The sequence below is a fragment of the Mesoplodon mirus genome, assembly GCF_964341445.2.
Source record: "Mesoplodon mirus genome assembly, chromosome: 2".
Classification (NCBI taxonomy): domain Eukaryota; kingdom Metazoa; phylum Chordata; class Mammalia; order Artiodactyla; family Ziphiidae; genus Mesoplodon; species Mesoplodon mirus.
Genome location: NC_138977.1, coordinates 72,177,933 through 72,201,966, shown reverse-complemented (window position 1 = coordinate 72,201,966; position 24,034 = coordinate 72,177,933).

Below are 24,034 nucleotides of genomic sequence, written 5' to 3'. Positions count from 1 at the left end.
AAGCAAAAAATGTAACAAATATTTTATTATAGTAAAAAAGTTCTAAGTATTATGGAGTAAATTTAGTCCTCCCCAAAAAGACATGTTGAAGTCCTAATCCCCAGTACTTTCATTGGAAATAGGGTCATTGTAGAAGTAATTAAGTTAAAATGAGGTCATAAGGGTGAGCTAATCCAAAGTGACTGAAGTCCTTATAAAAATGAGAAATTTGGATGAATAGATGCACACAGAGTGAAGATATTGTGAAGAGACAAATGGAAAACACCATGTGAAGTTGGAGGCAAAAAGGAGTTATGCTAACACAAACCAAGAGACATCTGGGACTACCAGAAGCTGGAAGATGCAAAGAAAAATTCTTCCTCTATAGATTTCAGAGGGAGCAGGACCTGCCAACACCTTGATTCCTGATTCACAACCTCCAGGATTGTGAGAAAATAAATTTCTCCTTTTATAAGCCACTCAGTTCATGGTGCTTTGCTATAATAGCCCTAGTAAACCAATAGTAAGAATATGATTCTTATAATTAAATGATGATATTATGGTATAATCCAGGAAAACAATAGACACAAAGAAATCAATTCATATTTTGTCTCAGTTAAAACACTGAATAAGTTAGTTGAGAAATTATGTACATTCTCAAAGAATAAATACCTAGGTAATTGTCTAGGTTGTTTCAACCAAACTTACCCATATTCTTAAAATTTAATATAAGAAATATTTTTGAAATGTTAACATTATTAGTTTTCACTTAGGTGTATATATATTATGCTGTTGGAAAAATTCACTGAAATTTCTAAGCATTGAACGTGAAAAGTTTAACCAGGATTGTAGTACAGATCTCCCACTTAGTGAGTCTGTGGCTTAACTATTTTAACATGTATTATTCCTACATGCAGAATTAGCACTCTAGTGATGAAAGTATCACTCTGTGTAATCTTTTCTCCTTATTTCACATTCCAGTACTAGAACAGAAAATCTAAACTGCAGTTCACACTTTGCCAGAGGCTCAGTGTGGAAAAGTCTGAGTGTTAAAAAATTCCAGGGGGAACCAGTCAGGAACCCTACCAGGTTCATGCAGTGAATATTAGAGGAAAATCCCCTAATGCTTCTGGCAGGGGGGAGGGAAAAAGTAACCATTTTGAGATGTCAGATCATTATTTATTTATTTATTTGGCTTTGTCACTCGGCTTGTGGATCCAACCAGGGATCAAACCCAAGCCCCCCGTGGTGGAAGCATGGAATCCTAGCCACTGGACCACCAGGGAATTCCCAGGTCATTATGTTTTGCTTAACAAGACAGAACTCAAGAGAAACTATTTTATTAAAGAGTAACCTATTAGAAATTTATTACAGCTCAACTGACCCAAGGGAAGGGAAATATCAAACTATAATCTCCTCTTAGGCTTCCACATGAGGAAAAGGCAGTACTGAATTTCCACCCCTTCTAACTATCCTTCCCACTGAGAAACACTTGTGAAGTTCATAGTTTAGGAGTACAGAGTCAATAAAAGACAAATCTAATCATAGAACTATAGAACACTTCCTCTCCTCCTATACTTTATCACCACAGTACTAAAGATCTATTTGCTAGAGTTCTTTTATCATTTCAGGCTTTCATAACAAATTTACAAGATGTAATATAAGGTGGAAGTCACAGTTTGAATAGAAAGAACAATCGTCAGAACCAGACTCAGATATGGCTGGAATGTTGGAATTATCAGATTGATATTTTAAAACAACTTTGATTAATAAGCTAAGGGTTTTAATGGAAATAGTAGGCAACATGTAAGAGATGGGCAACTGTAAGCAGAGAGGTGGAAATTCTAAGAAGGAATCAAAAAGAAATTCTAGTGATCAAAACCACTCCAACAGAATTCTAGTGATTAAAAACACTCCAACACTCATGAAAGAATGCCTTCCATGAGCTCATTAGTAGACTGAATACAGCTGAAGAAAGAATCTCTGAGCTTGAGATACAAACTTCTAAAACTGAAAACAAAAAGAGAAAGAAAGACAAAGAAGAAAAAAAAAGAAACAGAAAGAAAAAGACTGAAAAGAACTGAACAGAATATCCAAGAACTGTGAGAAACTAAGACAAGCTGAAGTATATGCATAGTGGAAATGTCAGAATGAGAAGAAAGAGAAAAAAGAACAGAAGAAAAATCTGAAGCAATGATGACTGAATTTCCCCAAATTAATGCTAGACACAAAACCCTAAACCACAGATCCAGGAATCTCAGAAAACACCAAGCAGAATAAATGTTAAAAACAGAGCAAAAATTCTAGACTTAGATATATCATATTTGAACTGAAGAAAATCAAAGACAAAAATAAAACATTTTGAAAGAAGCCAGAGGGGAGAAATAAAACACCCTACTTACAGAGGAGCAAAGATAAGACTCACATCTGACTTCTCCTCAGAAATCATGCAAGCAAGAAGAAGATAGAGTGAAATATTTACAGTGTTGAGAGAAAACACAAAAACAAAAAACAACCAACTAGAATTCTGTATCTTGTGGAAATATCTTTCAGAATTGAAGTAGAAATAAAGACATTATCAGACAAACAAAACTTGAGGGACTATTTTGCCAGTAGATTTGCCTTATAAGAAATGTTAAAAAGAGGTACTTTAGAGAGAAGGAAAATTGTATATATCAGAAATTAGTATTGACATAAAGAAAAGAATAGTATTAGAAAAGAAATAAGTAATGGTAAAATACTTTCTTAAAAATGTTTTTAATTCTTAATTGATCTAACAGATAAATATTATTTTTGAAAATATAATAGCAACAATATATTTGATGATTGTAGCTTACATATAAATGAAATGGATGACAGCAATGGCATAAGGGAAGAGAGGAAGGAATAAAAACATTTTGTTATTATAAGGTACTTGCACTGCCTGTGATGTAATACAGGGTTATTTGAAAGTAGACCTGAATTTGTTGTAAAGGTATACTGCAAATTTTATGGAAAACACTAAAACTTTTTTTAAAAAAGAAATATAATTGATAGGCTAAGAAAGGAAAGAAATTGAATCATATAAAATGCTCAATTAAAATCACAAAATGTAGAAAAAAATTAGGAGTCAAAATTAGAAGCAAAGAACAAGGACAACAAACAGAACATGGTAACAAATATGGTTTATATTAACACAACTATGTTAATAATCACTTTCAATATCAATTGGTCTAAATGCACCAATAAAATATAAAAATTAACCCTTTTTTCTAGGAAATTTATACTTTCTTTTTGTGATTATAAAATTACTTGATTAAAAGTGGCTTTTGTCAATTCCCATATATAAAATATGGTCAATGTAGTTTTTACTACCTTACTGGTGGAGGAAGAATAATAAAACACTAAGCAGTATCTCCACATCTAGATACAAATCGGTCTTTTAAAGTGACTGTAGTTGATAAAGTATCACAATACAGTAAATGTGAACAAGAAAAATGTTATCCTATGAGATCAAGGTCAACATTGCATTTTCTACTCTCTTGTAGCCAGTTAATGTCACTGCCTGAAATAAATGTTCCATGAATTTATAAGATATACAGTATTTTTCTGAATGGCAAAGAATCTCAATACTAAAATCAAAGTTTCAAAAGAAATTATATAGAAAGTACTGATACACTTTGATAGAGACAGGCTGGTGAGAGGATAGTTAACTAATAAAAAAGGCCCAGATTAGCCTCAGAAAAGAAAATACAAAATGTGGTAAAATATCCAGAAAAGCCAAGGTGCTACATGATATTCTAGGGCATAGGAGTAAGTGAAAAGAGGGGGGAAAAAGGAAAAGTTTCAAATGATGTATTTTATACGTGGCCAAATTTTATAAGCAGTTTTCTATTAGCCTGTTGCTATTTTTGTTTTTATATATATTATTTGATAATATAAATATTCATACATGTTCATTGAATCATTAATTACTTATTCATATTATCTTATCTTTATACAGTGTTTATATAGTTTATGTAATTAATATTACATATTATCAATAATTATTTCTTATATTTGTATTGTGTATATTTCATATTTTACATTGTTTTTACATTCAGTAATCCTGAAAATCTTTTAGAAAAATATTTCTAACATTATTTTTGAAGTTTATTGAAATAATACAGTGCTTAAGTTGGCATGAAGTGCCATTCAAGGTGTTCAACTTGTTTGTTTCCAGATTTGCTAGCACATTTTGTTTCACTGTATTTGAGAATGAAAACAATTATCATAAGACTATTTAATTGAATCTTTTATGTGTAAAGAAGGTGTTGGATATAATCATCATTGTGAACATTTTCAGTTTTAAAATTATTTTAGCTAGGCTTTGCTTTGTATCCTTTCAACTCTTAATAATTATGACTTTTAATTCTATAAACTATCTTACAATATGGAATTTATTATCCTCATTTTAAAGATGAAGAAACTGAGAACTTTCCACTTCATGACAGTGAATGTTTGCACCAGGGTCGAAACTTTACAATATGAATATTGATGGCTTGCAGTGTGGTACATAGTACAATGATAAGGAACACAGAAATTGAGGTCATATAGAGGAGAATCCAAACACTGTTTTTCCCCTAATTAGATGTGCCCTTAATCATTGTTTGAGTCAGACTAAGCCTCAATTCCCTCACTCTTATAAGTAGACATTTACAGAACAAACCATTGTTTTTTGCTTCCTTCCTAAATAAGTTAAAACTTAGTTTACTATTTGCCTAGGAATCTAGGAGGATTTATTCAGCTGAAAAATAAATAACCAATTATCTTTATTTTTTACCATGTGAGTGGATTTTATTGGCTTCAAGTCAGTATGGTTTTAAATGCATGTGCATTTTTTTGCATTTAAATTATTTTTAAATTGTGGGAATATGGATTTTTTTTTTCCAGTTTATGCTCAGGTTAATAATGCCATGTCCAATGTTTGTCATTTTAATGCCTTTTAATTGTCCTTTGGTCAATATAAACATGTTAAATGTGATTTCCTTGTAGCTAGTCGACATGGAGTCATCGTAATTGGGACTTTCAAACATGCAAAAAAAGCTGAATAGCAAAATTATAATTAACTGCTTTCTACTTGTACTTTTACTCTTTGTTAATTGTCACAGGTAAAGTAAGACATAGATTTCTAGAAATAAGTATTCTCATAGAGACCACTAACTCTATTATGTAAAATATTAAATTTAAGAATGATATTTACTGATACATTGAAGAGAAAAATATAGAATAATGCATTTGTGGGTTTGTACTAACTTCCAGCACCTCACTTGTTACACATCCCATATTTCACCAACTAAACCATGTCTACCACAAAAGGTTTTGGTGAATTTAAGTTAACAGGTGACTTTGGCATTTCCCTACCAATGGAAAATATAGTAAAAATAGCATAACATATTTTAGTGATTAAGACAAATCATGATTGTTTAATGGGTAACTGCATATTATTAAATTTTTACAGGCTATCTTTTTGACAATCCATTCTAGAATTTTTCAAAAATTAAATTAACATTTACCTCTTGGTAATTTCTTGACTACAATATTTTCTCAAGCTTAAAGTGTTCAATAAATTATTTTTCTATGCTTTCATAGAATATCAACAATAATTTCACATTTTTAAACATTTGCTTTCTTTGCTCTCTCCATATATACATATGTAAATGTGTATGTATATGGATATATATATATTTATATACACAAATATACATTTTGCTGAAGGATTTTATTTAGTTGTAGATACTGACATTATTTCACCATGTACTGCCCAAGAACTAGGTAATTCTTCAATATAACTGCAGTACAATTATGATACTGAGATAACTCAATACAATACTATTATCTAATACACAGTCTATATTTAAAAGTATGTATTTTTCCCTATTTTCAGAATTCAAGGAGCACATGTTCATCTTAACTACAAAGTCTTTTGAGTTCCTCTTTTATTGTCTTACATGACGTTGATGTTTTTGAAAATTCTAGGCCAATTGTCTTGCACTTTCCACATAACGTTAGTTATCCACTCCAACTTGTTCTAAAAATGACAACTGTAGGCTTCTTTTGCAAAAAGACTATGGTGTATCTGGAATTGTAAATTCTTTATAGTTTATTTAATGTACACTATCTGTATATTATTTGTTCTAGCCTTTTTATATTTAAAGAACTTTAGATTAATTTAAAGACTGTTTTTAAAATGAAAACAGACAAAAAATAGACACAAAATGCAGGTATTTAAAGCAATTTTCTGTAATAGGTGAAGATTACATTTTTGGAAGCACATTGACAACCTTTAACTTTGTAAGACCATGAGAACAGTTTCAGCCATTTTGGTTGTGATTAACATCTTTTTTCTCTTCTTTTTCCTTAAAGCATATTCTTCCAGTTTAGTTCTGGTTTTTGATCCAGGTTGGACTATAAGTGACCTGAGGACCAAGTTATTATTTATATTTTAATTTTCTTTTTGTCCTTAGATGGTAGTCCCATCTCTGACACAATATTGTTTGTTGAAAGAAGTGGAGACTGAATGGAATTTTGCCATTACCACCAATTGTTTACCTGGTAATCTCCAATAAATTTCCTGATTTATTAGTTTGATAGAGTTGCCATAACAAAGTACCACAGACTGGATGGCTTAAACAACAGAAATATATTTTCTCAGATTTCTAGAGACTAGAAGTCCAAGATCAGGTTGTTGTTAAGGTTTGTTTCTCCTGAGGCTTCTCTCCTTGACTTCTTCTTGTATTTTCACATGGCATTCCCTGTGTGCATGTCTGTGTCCCAATCTCCTCTTCTTCTAAGGACTCCAGTCATATCGGATTAGGGCCTATCCTAATGACATCATTCTAACTTAACTGCCTTCTTAAAAACCCATCTCCAAATATATTAGCATTCACTGTAGGTAAGGACTTTAATAAATGAATTTGGAGAGGGGACACAATTCAGCCCATAACATAACACCTGGTTATCTCCAACAGGACAAGAAGGCATGAGTAGAAATTCAGGGAGGCAGGAACTGGGGGACAAATCAACTATTACTGCTGGGACAAAATCAAGGTGTATGTCAGGAAATCATACTTAAGGAATTAATGCTAGCAAGCAGTTCTCATTAAGAAAAAAAAAATAAAGATTAAAAAAACCCATTCAGATCAGTGGGCAGAAGGTAGTGGCAGTTATCATCAGGGAAATCTGTTAAATTATAGCAGGATCACAGGCAAAAAGCAAGATTTTGTAGGTAGACCTAGAATTCTCTAGGCTTCACCTGGCAAGAACAATATATTGTCCTAAGCTTAGAAGAAAAAACAACAAATTTATTCCACTTAAGAGAAATAGATATAAAATGGATATTTGATGTCAGGCACCAAGGCAGATCTGATTCATTCATTTCTTCATTCACTCATTCAAGAAAAAGTCATCAAAATGTCTACAAAGAACTTATTACTATAAATATATATCAGGTATGTATTTATTATCATCATAGTTAAATGATTTATGATTCACATCAATATTCCCATTCAACAGATGAGGAATCTGAGCTTCAGAGAGGCCATCTATCAGTCAGAAGTGGCAGATGTAGTGCTTGAACTAAAGTCTATGACATTCAAAAGTCCATACACTTACATTATTTTAGACACCGTAACAGCTTTGGAGTGATTTTGTATATTAATGTCCACCAGTTTTTCAAATATATACAGGTGGAAGTGAGACCTAAAGCAAGTTTTTCCTAGATTATGTAAGCTTCAATATTAGATGAGATTCAGCATTCAATTTTTCTTTTTGTTTTTCGGTACACGGGCCTCTCACTGTTGTGGTCTCTCCCGTTGTGGAGCACAGGCTCCGGACGCACAGGCTCAGAGGCCATGGCTCATGGGCCCAGCTGCTCCGCAGCATGTGGGATCTTCCCGGACTGGGGTACAAACCCGTGTCCCCTGCATCGGCAGGCAGACTCTCAACCACTGTGCCACCAGAGAAGCCCCTCATTAAATATTTTTAAATATAAATAAGTATCACTTCATACCTGTTAGGATGTTATTATCAAAAAGACAGGAAATAATAAATGATGGTGACGATGTGGAGAAAAGGGAACCCTTGTACATTGTTAGTGGGAATGTAAACTGGTATAGCCACTATGGAAAATAATATGAAGGTTCTTCAAAAAATTAAAATAGAACTACCATGTGATTGAGTAATCTCACTTCTGGGTATATAGTCAGAGGGAACGAAACCATTGTCTTGAAGAGATATCTGCAGTCTCTTATTCATTGAACCATTATTCACAATACCCAAGGTATGAAAAACAGCCTAAGTGTCTAAGCACCCACCAACTAATGAGCAGATTAAAAAAATGTTTTATATATACGTGTGTGTGTGTGTCTATATATATATATATATATAATATTATATTATTCAGTATTAAAAGAAGGAGGAAATCTTGCCATTTGTGACAATATGGAAGAACCTGGAGGACATTACACTTAGTGAAATAAGACAGGCAGAGAAAGACAATTGGATATATTATCATCATCCTATTTTACAAAAAGAAGATTCTAAATTAGTTAGAGAGAGTAACTTGTCACAACTCATAGGGCAACTGAACTGCCATGTAAATAGGAATGATAGGAATGATGACAGGAATGAAGAAAACATGACTGGGACAACAGTGCTACTGAGCCCATAAACACAGTCTCCTTTACTTCAGGAAAGAAATGGAATATCCAAATACTCTAAAGATCTGGCTTTGCATAATGCCTCCCTTACTAACACAAGTGTTTAGGAATATATAACTTTGGGGGAAATATCAGTCTCCAGAAACAGGGTCCCAAAGTATTACCAAGCAACTGTGAAGGTAGCAATCAACCCTTATGCCTGGAGGAGCTGTACAGAATGTGTCCAGGGAGTGACATACCAAAAAGTGTCCTCAGGTTCCCACATACTTGCTAACCCATACTTAAAAATTGTTTTTAATTGCAAATGCTGGGCAAGGGGCCATACACAATGCCATATATAATTTTGAATTTGACATTGTATTTTCTGGAGATGAAAGATATTAGAGAACAATCAAGAAGTGAGGAAAACTACTCATCTCTGAAAATTCAATGTGGTATCAAGGTTAAAGATTTAATAGAACAGTGAATACATTTAGTATCTTAACTTTCAGAGAAACATATAGCAAGTAGCTATACGGCAGTGAGGCTCTGAATATTGTTTAAGAAACTATTTGTGAGATAAAGACTGGTTAAGAACATAATGTTCATCTTATTTGTTTACTTTGATTTGGTAGAAATTTGTCTAGAAATTTTCTACAGGTTTAATCTCCTAGCCTGACAAGAAACCAGAATGTTAAGTAATAAAAAACTTTAAGATCATTTTGAGAATTGTACAGATGTTTTTAGTAGGTTTAATGTTTCAAGTGAAAAACTGTTCTATATTAAATATATTACTTTAAAACATCATGGAGAAAACCATCTTTAAAATGTGTGACTTTAAAGGGAATACTTATGAATAAATGTAGAGAATATTTGACTTAGAAACTTTCTTTCTGACCAGTCAATTCTAAAGACAATTAACTTTGGGCCAATGAGCCTGTGTGATCACTTTATGCTTTCACTGAAGGTTTGTTAGTGACAAAACCAGGGCATATTCTTTGGTCAATGCATGGGCATAAGTTTGAAATGGCACAAAATATTGAAAGAAGATATTACTCTGATGAATCACCCAATAAAATTCCTAAGATGAAGTAATGGAAAGATTTTCACTAAATATTTGAAAGAGCAATTTGGGAAAAAATAATATTCTGACTAAAATGACTCGAATGTTGTAGTGTGTTAAATGTGGCTACAAATTCTCCCATTGATGGATGGAATTTTTTCTATCCTTTTAAAAGTGAGAAGTGTTAGTTTTCATCCTTTGAAAGTGTGACTCTTTTGACCAATAGAGCACAGTGGAAATGAAGATCCAGATTCAGGTCACTGGCAGTTTCATTCTTGCCCTTGATATTGGACAAAATTTGTGTTTCACTAGCCAAACAATCTAGAACATCGAAGTTTGGAGTAGAAAAATGTTTATTGAACAGCCAAGCAAGGAGAATAGGTGGCTCATGCTCAGAAAACTCTGAACTTCATGATGGTTTTCAGGAAGAAGTTTTTATAGGCAAAATTTGGGATGAGGGCTGCAGGGTGTGTGACTTTCTTCTGACTGGTTGGCAGTGAAGTAAGAGGATAGTGTTCCAGAAATCTTGGGATCAGCCTGAAGTTTCCATTCTCCACCTGGGTGAGGGCCTTAGTTCCTGCAGAAGAACTCAAAGATATTGTTATGTATATCCCTTGTGGAAGAACCAGGATACTGCTATAATCTCTGCACCATAGTTTCTTGATGTTCCTCCTTTGTTTCTGCATTCCCTTACTTTCCTGATTAACAGCTGTTTGAATCTGCTCTTCAGTATTCAGAAAGGTGTAGGAGGCTGAAGCCTTTTTCTTGCATATAAGAAACAGGGGACAAGGAAGGGCTTTTTTTGTGTGTGTGTGTGGTACGTGGGCCTCTCACTGTTGTGGCCTCTCCCGTTGTGAAGCACAGGCTCCAGGCACGCAGGCTCAGCAGCCATGACTCACGGCCCTAGCCACTCCGCGGCATGTGGGATCTTCCCGGACCGGGGTACGAACCCGTGTCCCCTGCATCAGCAGGTGGACTCTCAACCACTGCGCCACCAGGGAAGCCCAAGGAAGGGCTTTTGTACCCAGGAGGACCTCACAAGATCTTGCTTGGTTATGCTCTCTTGGAGCTCCGAGCCATTGTATATGGAGTCTGAATTCCCTGCTGGAGAGACCAGGAAAAAAATATGAAGCTACATGGAGAGAAGGGTTGCCCGTTTGTGTCCTATCTTACAGTTGTTCTCTCCAGGCACTAGTCCTATGAATAAAGGCATCTTAAACATCTCAGGTCAGACCACTCATCAGCTAAATGCTACCTTAATGCTCCAATTATGTCATATGGGACACAGGAAATACCACCTGATCCCTGCTGACATTCATGACCTACAACATTGTGAGATATAATAAAATGATAGCTGTTTTATGCCAATAGGTTTTGAGGTGATTATGTGCAATTTGCATAACTTCACTGTTCCTCCCTCTCCTCAGCTATAAAATAGACAAGAATCTTGAAAGTTTTCATGAGGTTTAATTGAATTAGTGCAATGTAAAGCTTTAGATTTTCATCTATTGATTTTTACCATAGAAACTGGCACTTAGCAATAATAACTGACTTTTTTGGAGCAATTCCTAGTTGCTAGGCACTGCGTGGAGACTCAGTAGATGGTTGTCCCTCATGCAGAAAAATTACACTGCTAAATCTCTGAGGTTGAATAAGCACTTTAATTTTTCTCCACTTGTAGGAGTAAGTTTACATTGATTCTTCTTAGTTCAATCATCTTGCCTTGTTTTGTTAAAAGCCAACCTTTTTCAAAGCAGTTAATCAGAGTTACAAGAAAGCTCACCATCTACTTTTATGAGTGAATGTATGACTTTGACTATATAAACAAAAATACTTTACATTTATAAGACATAATTTATAAATACTTTCTAAGCATGTCATACATTTTTTATCTAATAAATAAATCTTGTGCAGCATATAGTGAAGAATTATTATCCCCACTTCACAGATGAAAGTCATAAGAGTCAGGGATGGGAATGAAATGTGAAGATTAATGTTAAATGTATGAGCTGAGATGTGAAAAAGTTAAGACCTCTTTCAAGATGTTTTGCAGTATTCCTTCTTTGCTCTGGCATAACAATTTGAGCTAAAAAAAATTGTGTTGTACCTTTTCAAATTATTTTCCTCTTTTTTTTGACATTCAGATTATTTTCTTCTAGAAGATGCATATCAGTCTAAAATATGAATTTCAGGAATGCAAGTTATTTTTGTTTAGAAATCTCTAAATATTGCATTTGGATAAATTAATTCAAAAGTGAACTCCCAAAAACAATGCCCAGAGAAAATCTGAGTAAACAATTACCAGCCATTTTTGTACGAGTGTGGTGCCAAGTTCTTTGTCCTGAGAGGAAAAAAAAAAAACAATCTCACTTAATGTGCCTTAACATGGATGCTTAATGTGCAACAAGTGTCGTTTCCAGGCAACCTCTGAGCAGGTGTTTAAAACTGTTCTAGCCCCAGAATAAGTGTCCCTGCTGTGGTATCACACTCTTGAAAAGCTCCAGTGGAGTCTGTGGCTAGAGTTATATATATCACACATAGATATGTGATTCTCAGTAATGCATGAGATAAACAAATTGTGCTTTTTTTGAAAATCCTAGTGTAAAATTTAAAATTAAATTAACTTTCATTTTATCAAACCCTTTGCCAAGAGACACTGTCTAAATGTAAATTAATGGACTCATAAAGAAAATGTGAAATAACTGAATGATTAGAAAGAATATTATCAGTCTAAAAAGTATCTCTTTAACACCTACAAGTTTTTTATTCTTGAGTTTTAAAATTTGTAACAGTAGGGAATGAGGTCATGTCTATGAGTGCCCACCCCAAAGTCAGTCAACAAATTTGTTAATCCGACGACTGCATGATGTAAAGAGTATGCCCAAACTAGTCATCATGTCTAAGGATTTTATGTCCACAGGACATGATATGTAGTATTTAGTCCTCTACAATTATTTACATGTCTCTACAAATAATAGCTAACCTATTTGAGTTTTAGTTTTCTGTAAAATGGGACTAAAAATGGAGCCTACCTCAGAGGCCAGTAGTAAGTATGACATAAGATATCTTTATAAATTTGCAGCATACTCTTCAACGAAAAGTGAGCTAGTCCATACAAGTAGAAAGGCTGTGTTGACAGTATTTAAGAGCATGGAGTTAAAGAGTCTGGATCAAAATCCAGGTTCAACACCTTAAGAATTATAACTACAAGCAAATTAATTACTCTTTCTCTCTCTGATTTATTTTGCTAATTAAGAAAAATAACTGTTTACCTCATAAGATTGTGATAAGAATTAAGTGATGTTGGGACCCATAGAAAAATCCCTGGAGCATGGTGAAACCTTGGTAAGTATAAGTAACTTATTTTAAGGGAAACAGCTATAAGTTTTACTCCAGTCCAAAGTTACCAGTTAGTTCAATTTTTACATTAAATTAAGCAATTCAGAAAAATATTGCCTTTTTGAATTATGTAGGGAAAATACTTTTTTTTTTTCATTTTTGGACTCTGGGTGACATTTAACACTTCAAAAGAAATCATATGCAACCTGCATTAAGTAGGTATTCCTGACAATGGTGAGAGTGCCAATTCTGTGGTAGTATTCGATTTTAGATTATAATGAAATATTCCGCCTGTTTGGCTTCTCATAGACCTAGTTACAGTTTCTTAGGTACTGAGCCTATAACATTTATCTATAACTAAAGAAATATTCACTATCTAAGTAACAAATTTAAACATTAATATTGCCATTTGCTCAGTTATTCTTTTACTAAATCAAAATTATTTAATAAACACCATTTATATACCAGAAACAGAAACATGTACTGAGCATAAAATGGAGAGCAAAAAAGAAACCTTCCCCCACCTAGTTATTAATGTTACCCAAGGGGTCAAGTGCCATTAAGTCCTCTCTCCTGTTAAGCAAGTAGTCAATGTTGGTGCAATACTAATTTATTTTAAATTTCCCTACTCCAAATACAAACCAATCTTTCATCATACCTGAAATTGAAACCAGAGACTCCCCTGGGCTGATTAACTTTTTCCAAAAATTCATTTGTAACACTACAAGATTATACTCATAGAGAAGATACTATGTATAATCATACCAGGAACAGGTCTGTTTGTAAATGTAATGTGTCAATAGACATGAGATCTCCATGTAGCATAGTGCCCAGCAGATAGTAGATGTTCAAAACAATGTTGATGGAATGAATGACTGCTTCTAATAATAGCAAAGGCAACAACAATCCTAACAATTTTTTATTCAGTGATTACACTTCACATATTTTATTTTTAAACCTTATGGCAGCCTTGATATTTAGATATTATCTCAATTTTACATAAAATTGAAATGAGGGCCAGAAAGTTTTAGAAGATGAAAAATCATTCCTAATAATAAGAAACCAATAGTTTCACCTTGAAATTAAGGAAAATAGGCATAGTGAGCTTTCAGGACATTCTGTAAAGATACATACTTCGAATGCACAGCTATGAACCAGATAATAGGCAAGATGAAAACAAGAAGTAGGATAGTCTCTTATAGATATCCCTGTACCAATATGGGGGATCTTAATTCCAGGACACCAGACAGCAGGAGACTTAGAAAGCCGCCAGGGTTAACCTATTGGCTGACTCCTTTTCCTCTCCCTGGGAGAACATAAACTCATTGAAACCAAGTTCTATTTAGGTATCAAAAGACCTGAATGCTTATAAAAGGGAAAAAGCAAAAGAAAGGCAAAAAGAAGTTGTCTGTTTCTGAGATTACTCCTACTGTCACCAAGAACTGCATATATGGAAGCCAACTCTTTTCTTGCTGAGATATTTTTTTGTTTTGTTTTGTTTCATTTTTATGGCTAAACAAATCATAATCTTACAGAGCAGGCCTGTATGGTCTGTAAAAATAAGCAGCCTACCTGAAATGTTCTCCGAAGTGCATAGAATGTTAAGCAGGATACATGAGTGTTTTGGAGAATTCATGAAACTGATGAAATTTGATGTAAAATTGGTCATGTTTTTCCTTTGAGCATTTTTTAAGCAAAATATTCTTATCTTAATCAGAAGCTCAAAGGATTTTGTAAACCAAATATGGTATCTTGGGAGACATACAGTGATAAATGCTTTATGCATGGTGTATGATAGAAGCACACATAGGTTGCCATGGATTTGATATTAGAGTTATAGGTTCAGACATAGACATCACAGAACAATTCTAGCAAAAGATAATACTTAAAATTACCCTTAAATGATGAGTGGGAGTTAACTGGCTGCTTTAAGATGGCAAGAACATTTCTAGTGAGAGAAAAAGTCAGTGCAAATAGACAATTGCTAAAGAGCCCAATTCTTCCTGGAAACAGCAAGTCGTTCAGTATGGTCAGAATTAAAGGTGGAAAGAGAATTGTTGTAAAAATAAAAGCACATTTCCTGGTTAACCCATTAAATTATCTTAATTCTTTTAAGCCCTTTTAAGCAACAGAATCTCTTGTTATCTGACAGCCTATGGCTTAAGATATTAAAGTTCAATAATAAAATCCAGTTGGAGAGGGCAGGGAATCAAGAAGATACTCATTTTGCTTTTGGGGAAATATATTAAGTATGAGTAATAATTTCATCAGTAAAAACAATAAAATAAAATAAATGTTCAGATTTTAAAATGAGTTTTTGAAACCAAAGGTATAAAATCAAGCACTCAAAAGAAAGCAATAAAAATACTTTTGGAAGAAGATGTGTTAAAAAAAAACAGAAATTAAATATAGAGAGTTTCTGATTTGTGCTTCCGCTAAAATGAAAGAAAACCTGAAATCTATGAAACCAAAGATAGTAGACAAGATGACAAGTCCAAAGATTTGATTGAAATTATAATACTGGGAAAGAGATTAAAAATACAAGAAGTAAGGAAATGATTTAATAAAAGTAAAATATAGTTAAATCAATTTTAAATATTTTGTAACTTATTAGTAACAACAATTATGTAAAAACTCAAACCAGTGATGTAGAGAACAAACTTACATTCTTAGTTGAGAATTCATGGTGAGAAGTTTAAAGGATAAAAATCATCTGAAAGAAGAAGATAAACCCTGGGTAGGTTAGGGTTAGGATTAGAATTAGAATAGGACTTAGTGCAAGAGTTAAGATAGTGTTAGCCTTGGAATTGTATCAAAAGATCATTGAAATTACTTGAAGAGTCAAGAAAAGCAGAAAAAATTAAAATATTCAAATTATTATAGAGAAAATATTTTCTGGATTGAAGAAATCACTGACTCTACAGATGAAATCATTCCTTGATTTGCATGACTAATTAAATAAAGGGAACAAAACCACTCTGTGGATATCTTAGTGAAATGCTTGACATTTAAGGAAAATAAAAGAAAAACCAAACATTCAGCAACACACAGTCAGAAGAAAAAAGTTTATAAAAATTAAAAACAAATCAGTAGGTTCTGAGCTATGAACTCAGAGCCTTTATAATCCTTTACATAAGATCAGTTAATTTTCACATAATAGAATTACTTCCTTAACTGTGGAATTTGTGGAAAACATCCCAATTTGTTTTCCAAATAAGCATAATCCTGACATCAAAAGTGATTTAACAATAAATGCTTTGTTACGAACTTGACTGGATTCAATCTGGCTTCATTCTTTATTTGCTTTGTAACGTTGGGAAATGTTACAAATGTACTAGTTATCTCTGATTGCCATAAAATATAATAAAAAATTTTAAAACATAGACTGGGTGGTATAAACAACAGAGATTTATTTCTCACAGTTCTGGAGGCTGGAAGTCTGAGATCAGGGTGCCAGCACAGTTGGGCTCTGGTGAGGTCCCTTGCCCTCACTTGCCTACAAGGCAGAGACAGAGATCTGATGTCCCTTTCTCTTCTTGCAACAACACTAATTTCATCAGGAGGGCCTAAACTTCATGCCCTCATCTAAACCCAATTATTTCCCAAAGGCCTCATCTCCAAATATCATCACTCTGTTTACAGCTTCAACATTTGAGTTTTACAGGGGCACATCTCAGTTCATTTGCACTTACCTTCCCTACATATAAAAACGAAATATTAATACAACATCTTCTTTAGAGAGCTGTTGTGAAGAGCAAATGAGATAATAGGTGTAAGGGAGTTAGAAGATATGCTAGCACATGGTCAAAACTACATGAGTGCTGGCTAATATTGTTAATTATCTCTGCCCATGATCACTGATAAATAGACATAAACAAAATGTTTAACAAAATGCAGGCAATTCTAATCTAGCAGTTTTGTTAAAATAGATTATCAAAAAAATCATTCCTTGAATTCAGGGAATTTTATCATTATTTTATTAAACAGTATAATTCACCTTATTACTAATTTCACATACACTATCCATATTATCATATTAGGGGATAATAGAAATAACTAAAAGGAATTTATAATATGACTTAGAAAGAGCAAATACTAAAGAACTAAGTCTGAACATCATGCATCACTCTGAAAGCTTTGAGGCATTCTCAGAAAAAAGATAAATATGCCACCATTAGCTGGTATTATTTAATTCTCTCTCAAAAGTATCAAGCCCTTAAATAATAAAGTGCTACTGTATTCATTCTCTTAAAAGAAAAACATATCTTAGGGTATAATCATTAGTATAAGTTGAAAAATTATTATTATGTTCAAATAAACTGATTGTTGTCCTGAGAATCAAATTAATTTTATGAATACTTAGGATTAATTAAATTAAATTAAAATTAAAAATAAGGTAATTATTCAATAAGTGGTACAAAAATTTAAAAATTCACTGACCTTTATAAGTACGTCTAATCAATTCTACTTTTTTTTTTTTTTTTTTTTTTTTTTTTTTTTTTTTTTTTTGCGGTACACAGGCCTCTCAATGTTGTGGTCTCTCCCGTTGCGGAGCACAGGTTCTGGATGCGCAGGCTCAGCAGCCATGGCTCACGGGCCCAGCCGCTCCGTGGCATGTGGGATCTTCCCAGTCTGGGACACGAACCCGTGTCCCCTGCATTGGCAGAAGGACTCTCAACAACTGCGCCACCAGGGAAGCCCCAATTCTACTTTTTTTAGTTGTATTATATGCACCCTATTTTCTTTGATCCAAAAATGTCAATTTAAAAACAGAGGAAGGGGTCCATGCCACCTTTTTGTCAATGCTGTAACAAATTATCACAAAATTAGTGGATTAAAACAAAGCCAATATATTATCTTACAGTTGTGCAGTTCAGAAGTCTGGGGTGGGTCTCACAGACCTAAAATCAAGGTTTCAGTAGGGATGTGCTATTTTCTGGAGGCTTCTAGTGGCAAATTGTTTCCTTGCCTTTCCTATGTTCCAGAAGCTATCAGAAGTCCTTAAGTGAGTATGGGGGTCTTCCCTGAGCACAGTGGTTGAGAGTCTGCCTGCCGATGCAGGGGACATGAGTTCATGCCCGGGTCTGGGAAGATCCTACATGCCACGGAGCGGCTAGGCCCGTGAACCACGGCTGCTGAGCCTGCGCGTCCGGAGCCTGTGCTCCGCAACAGAAGAGGCCACAACAGTGAGAGGCCTGCGTACCGCAAAAAAAAAAAAAAAAAAAAAAAAAAAAAAAGAGTATGGGGTTCCATACAATATTCCAGTTTACAGTTAATTACAAATTCTTTGAATAATATCATAAAGTATTATGTTTCATGAAGGTTATACATTTTATTCTATTTTTAAGGAAGGTTTATAATTATCATTCATGGCTTTTGTTTTTAAAGTTATTTACTGAAAGGACAATTTGTAAATATGATCTCAGGTGTTCTAAAACATTATGTATTTTTCATCTCCAAAGGGCTTCCTTTTCCAATTTCACATTTCTTAAGAACCCCAGACTGAAATCTTTTGCCAGAATCTCTCTGGAAGTAACTCTAAGATTGCACAGGTGAGTCAGCTTTGCTTAACAGTGTCGCAAGTACCGGATGCCATAAACTGCTGTCCCTGTAGTATGCAGTTTTCCAGTTTCTCTCAAAAATTTGGTAATGCTGCTGTTAATTTACTTAGTCTCCCATGAGAAAGATTCTGCTGACTCTGTTGCTAACAATCTTTAGAAATAACTACATGCCACAACATCACAATGGAATGGCAGCTAGGGAGAGTGGTATACCAGTTGTCTCAACAAGATGTGCCCCACAGACACAACCTCCTCCTTATGGTCAATAAGACTCAGAGATTACTGACCTTTATGGAATCTCCAACTTGATGAAGAATATTCTATATGAGAAAACAGAATTGAGAATAGAAAAGGAATTGTTTGGTTGTCACACGGTTGTTACATTTAATACTTTAACTATTATAAAAGTATTCAAGAGCTTGAAAATATTTTGGTTCAAAGATTCAATGGGACATATAGCAAATAGTGAGTATATAACACTTTTGCCTCCAGGAAAAAATAGTCAATTTTATATGAATATGAAAATCATGTGGAACAGAGTCCTCACATTTTTCTGTGATTGAAGTATAGGTCATCAAATCAAGGGAAATGACTGAGCTAAACAATGGATTTATTTTTGTCATTTATTTTCCTCTTCATTTCCTGACTTTCAAAGTTGTAAGACAAAGATTTTTTGAATAAAGAAATCTCAATTATTTGAATAGTAAACATATAAAAAGGCATACTGTTTAATCTCATTCAATTTATTTGAATAAGAGCAAGTATAGAAATGCTACTTTTGGTATCTGGCTATCTGGGGTCAAAACAAATAACTAATGTATCTTTAATACAGTAAAAACAACTAGATATTTTAAGGTACAAAAGAAAAGATATTTTCTCAATGATGCTTGTATGACCCATGCAGTTTATGAAACTGAAAAGGCAACATATCAACACCTAAAGAACTAATTTCTATTAAACATCAGATAGTCTGTATTTTTAAATCAAAGTATACATGTTTTATAGATACACTTAATAATAAAGTGAGACTAAAGAAGGCAGAAAAGTTTTGTAACTGAACAACGTATTTCAAAAAATGTGTTCTGTATTGTTTAGAAATTTTAATCAGTTAAGTGAAGGAAATAAAATTCTTATTTGCAGAACATTTTAATTTTTTTTTCACACATTTTCATTAGTGATGTATGTTAGATACTCTGGCCTTTTATTTTACATTTCAAAGATATTTGAAACAAACAAAGCATAATAAAAGATTTTCTCAAATATGGTAAAATCTTTAATTTTACTATTAAACTTCAGAATGATGGAGAACAGAATAAAGGAAGGAACTCATTGCTATTTACAAAAGCAACCAATATCAATTCTGATTAAATAGTATCTCTCTGATATATCTATATCTTTCTGACACACTGTATAAGACCTTCATTACAGTACATAAACTCTTTCCTCCTTTCATTTCTCTCTATTCAGAACTATCCAGTTGCACTCTGTAGGAGTTAAATTTATAAGGCAAAACCATTTTTCTTACTTTTCTTTATAAAAACAAAAAAGTAATAGTCTCACTTCTCTCCACCAAAATTCCTAGTTTTAGCTATCTTCAAAGCCAGAACTTCACTTACTAATTGCCTTTGGGAAACCATCTATAGCTATTAATCTTCAGAGGGACAGTGTGTAGGGTCCATCCTACTTTCAAATTGTTGAAGTCTCTGAGAGTCTCATTTTCTAAGCTGAAATGGCAGGGCCATCTACTCAGGGTCAAAAGTCCAGAAAAGAGAGTAGAATTTTTACTTTTCTTTGGGTCCCTCTCTTTTTATGTTTTCAGCTAATTGTTTTAATCTATGAACTAGAGCTTTTAAATTCATGGACATTGTTGGTAAAATAGAAGAGGTATATCAAAGTAAGAAGAGCCTGAAGGTGGGTGGTAGCTAAGAAAACTAGCATTTTTTTTTTCTTTTTATCAAGGCAGGCCCAGGCAGGAAAACAAACAGAAGATGTAGCTTCAAGGTCAAACATTTTATATAAGTCATGTACTAGGTAAAACATGCTGGAATTTAGATAAAACAAAACAAAAAGAAAACACATAAGTCTAATTTATAGATGACTACTACCTTTGGTAATTGGAAGAAATTTCACTCAATAATTATACGTTGCATGCTTAATTTATTTGCATTTTTTTGTTTTCATGCTGGGTTAAGGATTTTGGTTCTTATGGGTTTGTGTTCATTAAAATGCTTCATGTCTATTAAAATTTAAAAGAATAGTGTTTTTTAACGTTTTTATTGGAGTATAATTGCTTTACAATGGTGTGTTAGTTTCTGCTTTATAACAAAGTGAATCAGTTATACATATACATATAGACTTATATCTCTTCACTCTTGCATCTCCCTACCTCCCACCCTCCCTATCCCACCCTTCTAGCTGGTCACAAGTCACCGAGATGATCTCCCTGTGCTATGTGACTGCTTCCCACTAGCTATCTATTTTACATCTGGCAATGTATATATATCCATATATACACTACCACTCTCTCACTTTGTCCCAGCTTGCCCTTCCCCCTCCCCGTGTCCTCAAGTCTATTCTCCAGTAGGTCTGTGTCTTTATTCACGTCTTGTCCCTAGGTTCTTCATGATCTTTTTTTTTTTTTTTAGATTCCATATATATGTGTTAGCATATGGTATTTGTTTTTCTCTTTCTGCCTTACTTCACTCTGTATGACAGTCTCTATGTCCATCCACCTCATTACAAATAGCTAAATTTTGTTTCTTTTTATGGCTGAGTAATAGTCCATTGTATATATGTGCCACATCTTCTTTATCCATTCATCTGTCAATGGACACTTAGGTTGCTTCCATGTCCTGGCTATTATAAATAGAGTTGCAATGAACATTGTGGTACATGACCCTTTTTGAATTATGGTTTTCTCAGGGTATATGCCCAGTAGTGGGATTGCTGGGTCAGATGGTAGTTCTATTTTTAGTTTTTAAGGAACCTCCATGCTGTTCTCCATAGTGGCTGTATCAATTTACATTCCCACAAACAGTGTATGAGGGTTCCCTTCTCTCCAGCATTTATTGTTTGTAGATTTTTTGATGATGGCCATTCTGTGAGGTGATTCCTCATTGTACTTTTGACTTGCATTTCTCTAATGATTAGTGATGATGAGCATCTCTTCATGTGTTTGTTGGCAATCATACCTTCTTTGGAGAACTATTTAGATCTTCTGCCCATTTTTGGAGTGGGTTGTTTGTTTTCTCGATATGGAGCTGCATGCGCTGCTTGTAAATTTTGGAGATTAATCCTTTGTCAGTTGCTTCATTTGCAAATATTTTCTCCCATTCTTAGCATGGTCTTTTCATTTTGTTTATAGTTTCCTTTGCTATGCAAAAGCTTTTAAGTTTCATTAGGTCCCATTTTTTAATTTTTGTTTTTATTTCCATTTCTCTAGGAGGTGGGTCAAAAAGGATCTTGCTGTGATTTATGTCATAGAGTGTTCTGCCTATGTTTTCCTATAACAGTTTGATAGTGTCTGGCCTTACACTTAGGTCTTTAATCAATTTTGAGTTTATTTTTGTGTATGGTGCTAGGAAGTGTTCTAATTTCATTCTTTTACATGTAGCTGTCCAGTTTTCCTAGCACCACTTATTGAAGAGGCTGTTTTTTTCTCCATTGTATATTCTTGCCTCCTTTATCAAAGATAAGGTGACCATATGTGCATGGGTTTATCTCTGGGCTTTCTATCCTGTTCCATTGGTCTATATTTCTGTTTTTGTGCCAGTATCATATTGTCTTGATTACTGTAGTTTTGTAGTATAGTCTGAAGTCGGGGAGCCTGTTTCCTCCAGCTCCATTTTTCTTTCTCAAGATTGCTTTTGCTATTCCGGTCTTCTGTGTTTCCATACAAAATGTGAATTTTTGTTCTAATTCTGTGAAAATGCCAGTGGTATTTTGATAGGGATAGCATTTAATCTGTAGATTGCTTTGGGTAGTATAGTCATTTACACAATGTTAATTCTTCCAATCCAAGAACATGGTATATCTCTTCATCTTTTTGAATCATCTTTAATTTCTTTCATCAGTGTCATAATTTTCTACATACAGGCCTTTTGTCTCCTTAGGTAGGTTTATTCCTAGGTATATTATTCTTTTTGTTGCAATGGTAAATGGGAGTGTTTTCTTAATTTCACTTTCAGATTTTTCATCGTTAGTATATAGTAATGCAAGAGATTTCTGTGCATTAAATTTGTATCCTGCTACTTTACCAAATTCATTGATTAGCTCTAGTAGTGTTCTGGTAGCATCTTTAGGTTTCTCTATGTATAGTATTATGCCATCTGCAAACAGTGACAGCTTTACTTCTTCTATTCCAATTTGGATTCCTTTTATTTCTTTTTCTTCTCTGATTGCTGTGGCTAAAACTTCCAAACCTACGTTGAATAATGGTGGTGAGAGTGGGCAACATTGTCTTGTTCCTGATCTTAGTGGAAATGGTTTCAGTTTTTAACCATTGAGGATGAGGATGGCTGTGGGTTTGTAATATATGGCCTTTATTATGTTGAGGAAAGTTCCCTCTATTCCTATTTTCTAGAGGGTTTTTATCATAAATGGGTGCTAAATTTTGTTCAAAGCTTTCTCTGCATCTACTGAGATGATCATATGGTTTTTCTCCTTCAATTTGTTAACATGGTGTATCACATTGATTGATTTGCATATATTGAAGAATCCTTGAATTCCTGGGATAAACCCTACTTGATCATGGTGTATGATCCTTTTAATGTGCTGTTGGATTCTGTTTGCTAGTATTTTGGTGAGAATTTTTGCATCTATGTTCATCAGTGATATTGGTCTATAGTTTTCTTTCTTTGTGACATCTTTGTCTGGTGTTGGTATCAGGGTGATGCTGACCTCGTAGAATGAGATTGGGAGTGTTCCTCCTTCTGTGATATTCTGGAAGAGTTTGAGAAGGATAAGTGTTAACTCTTCTCTAAATGTTTGATAGAATTCGCCTTTGAAGCCACCTGGTCCTGGGCTTTTGTTTGTTGGAAGATTTTTCATCACAGTTTCAATTTCAGTGCTTGTGATTGGTCTGTTCATAGTTTCTATTTCTTCCTGGTTCAGTCTCAGAAGGTTCTGCATTTCTAGGAATTTGTCCATTTCTTCCAGGTTGTCCATTTTTTTGGCATATAGTTGCTTGTACTAATCTCTCATGATCCTTTGTATGTCTCCAGTGTCAGTTGTTACTTCTCCTTTTTCCTTTCTAATTCTATTGATTTGTCTTCTCTTTTTTTTTTTTGATGAGTCTGCCTAGTGGTTTATCAATTGTGTTTATCTTCTCAAAGAACCTGCTTTTAGTTTTATTGATCTTTGCTCTTGTTTCCTTTATTTCTTTTCATTTATTTCTGATCTGATCTTTATGATTTCTTTCCTTCTGCTAACTTTGG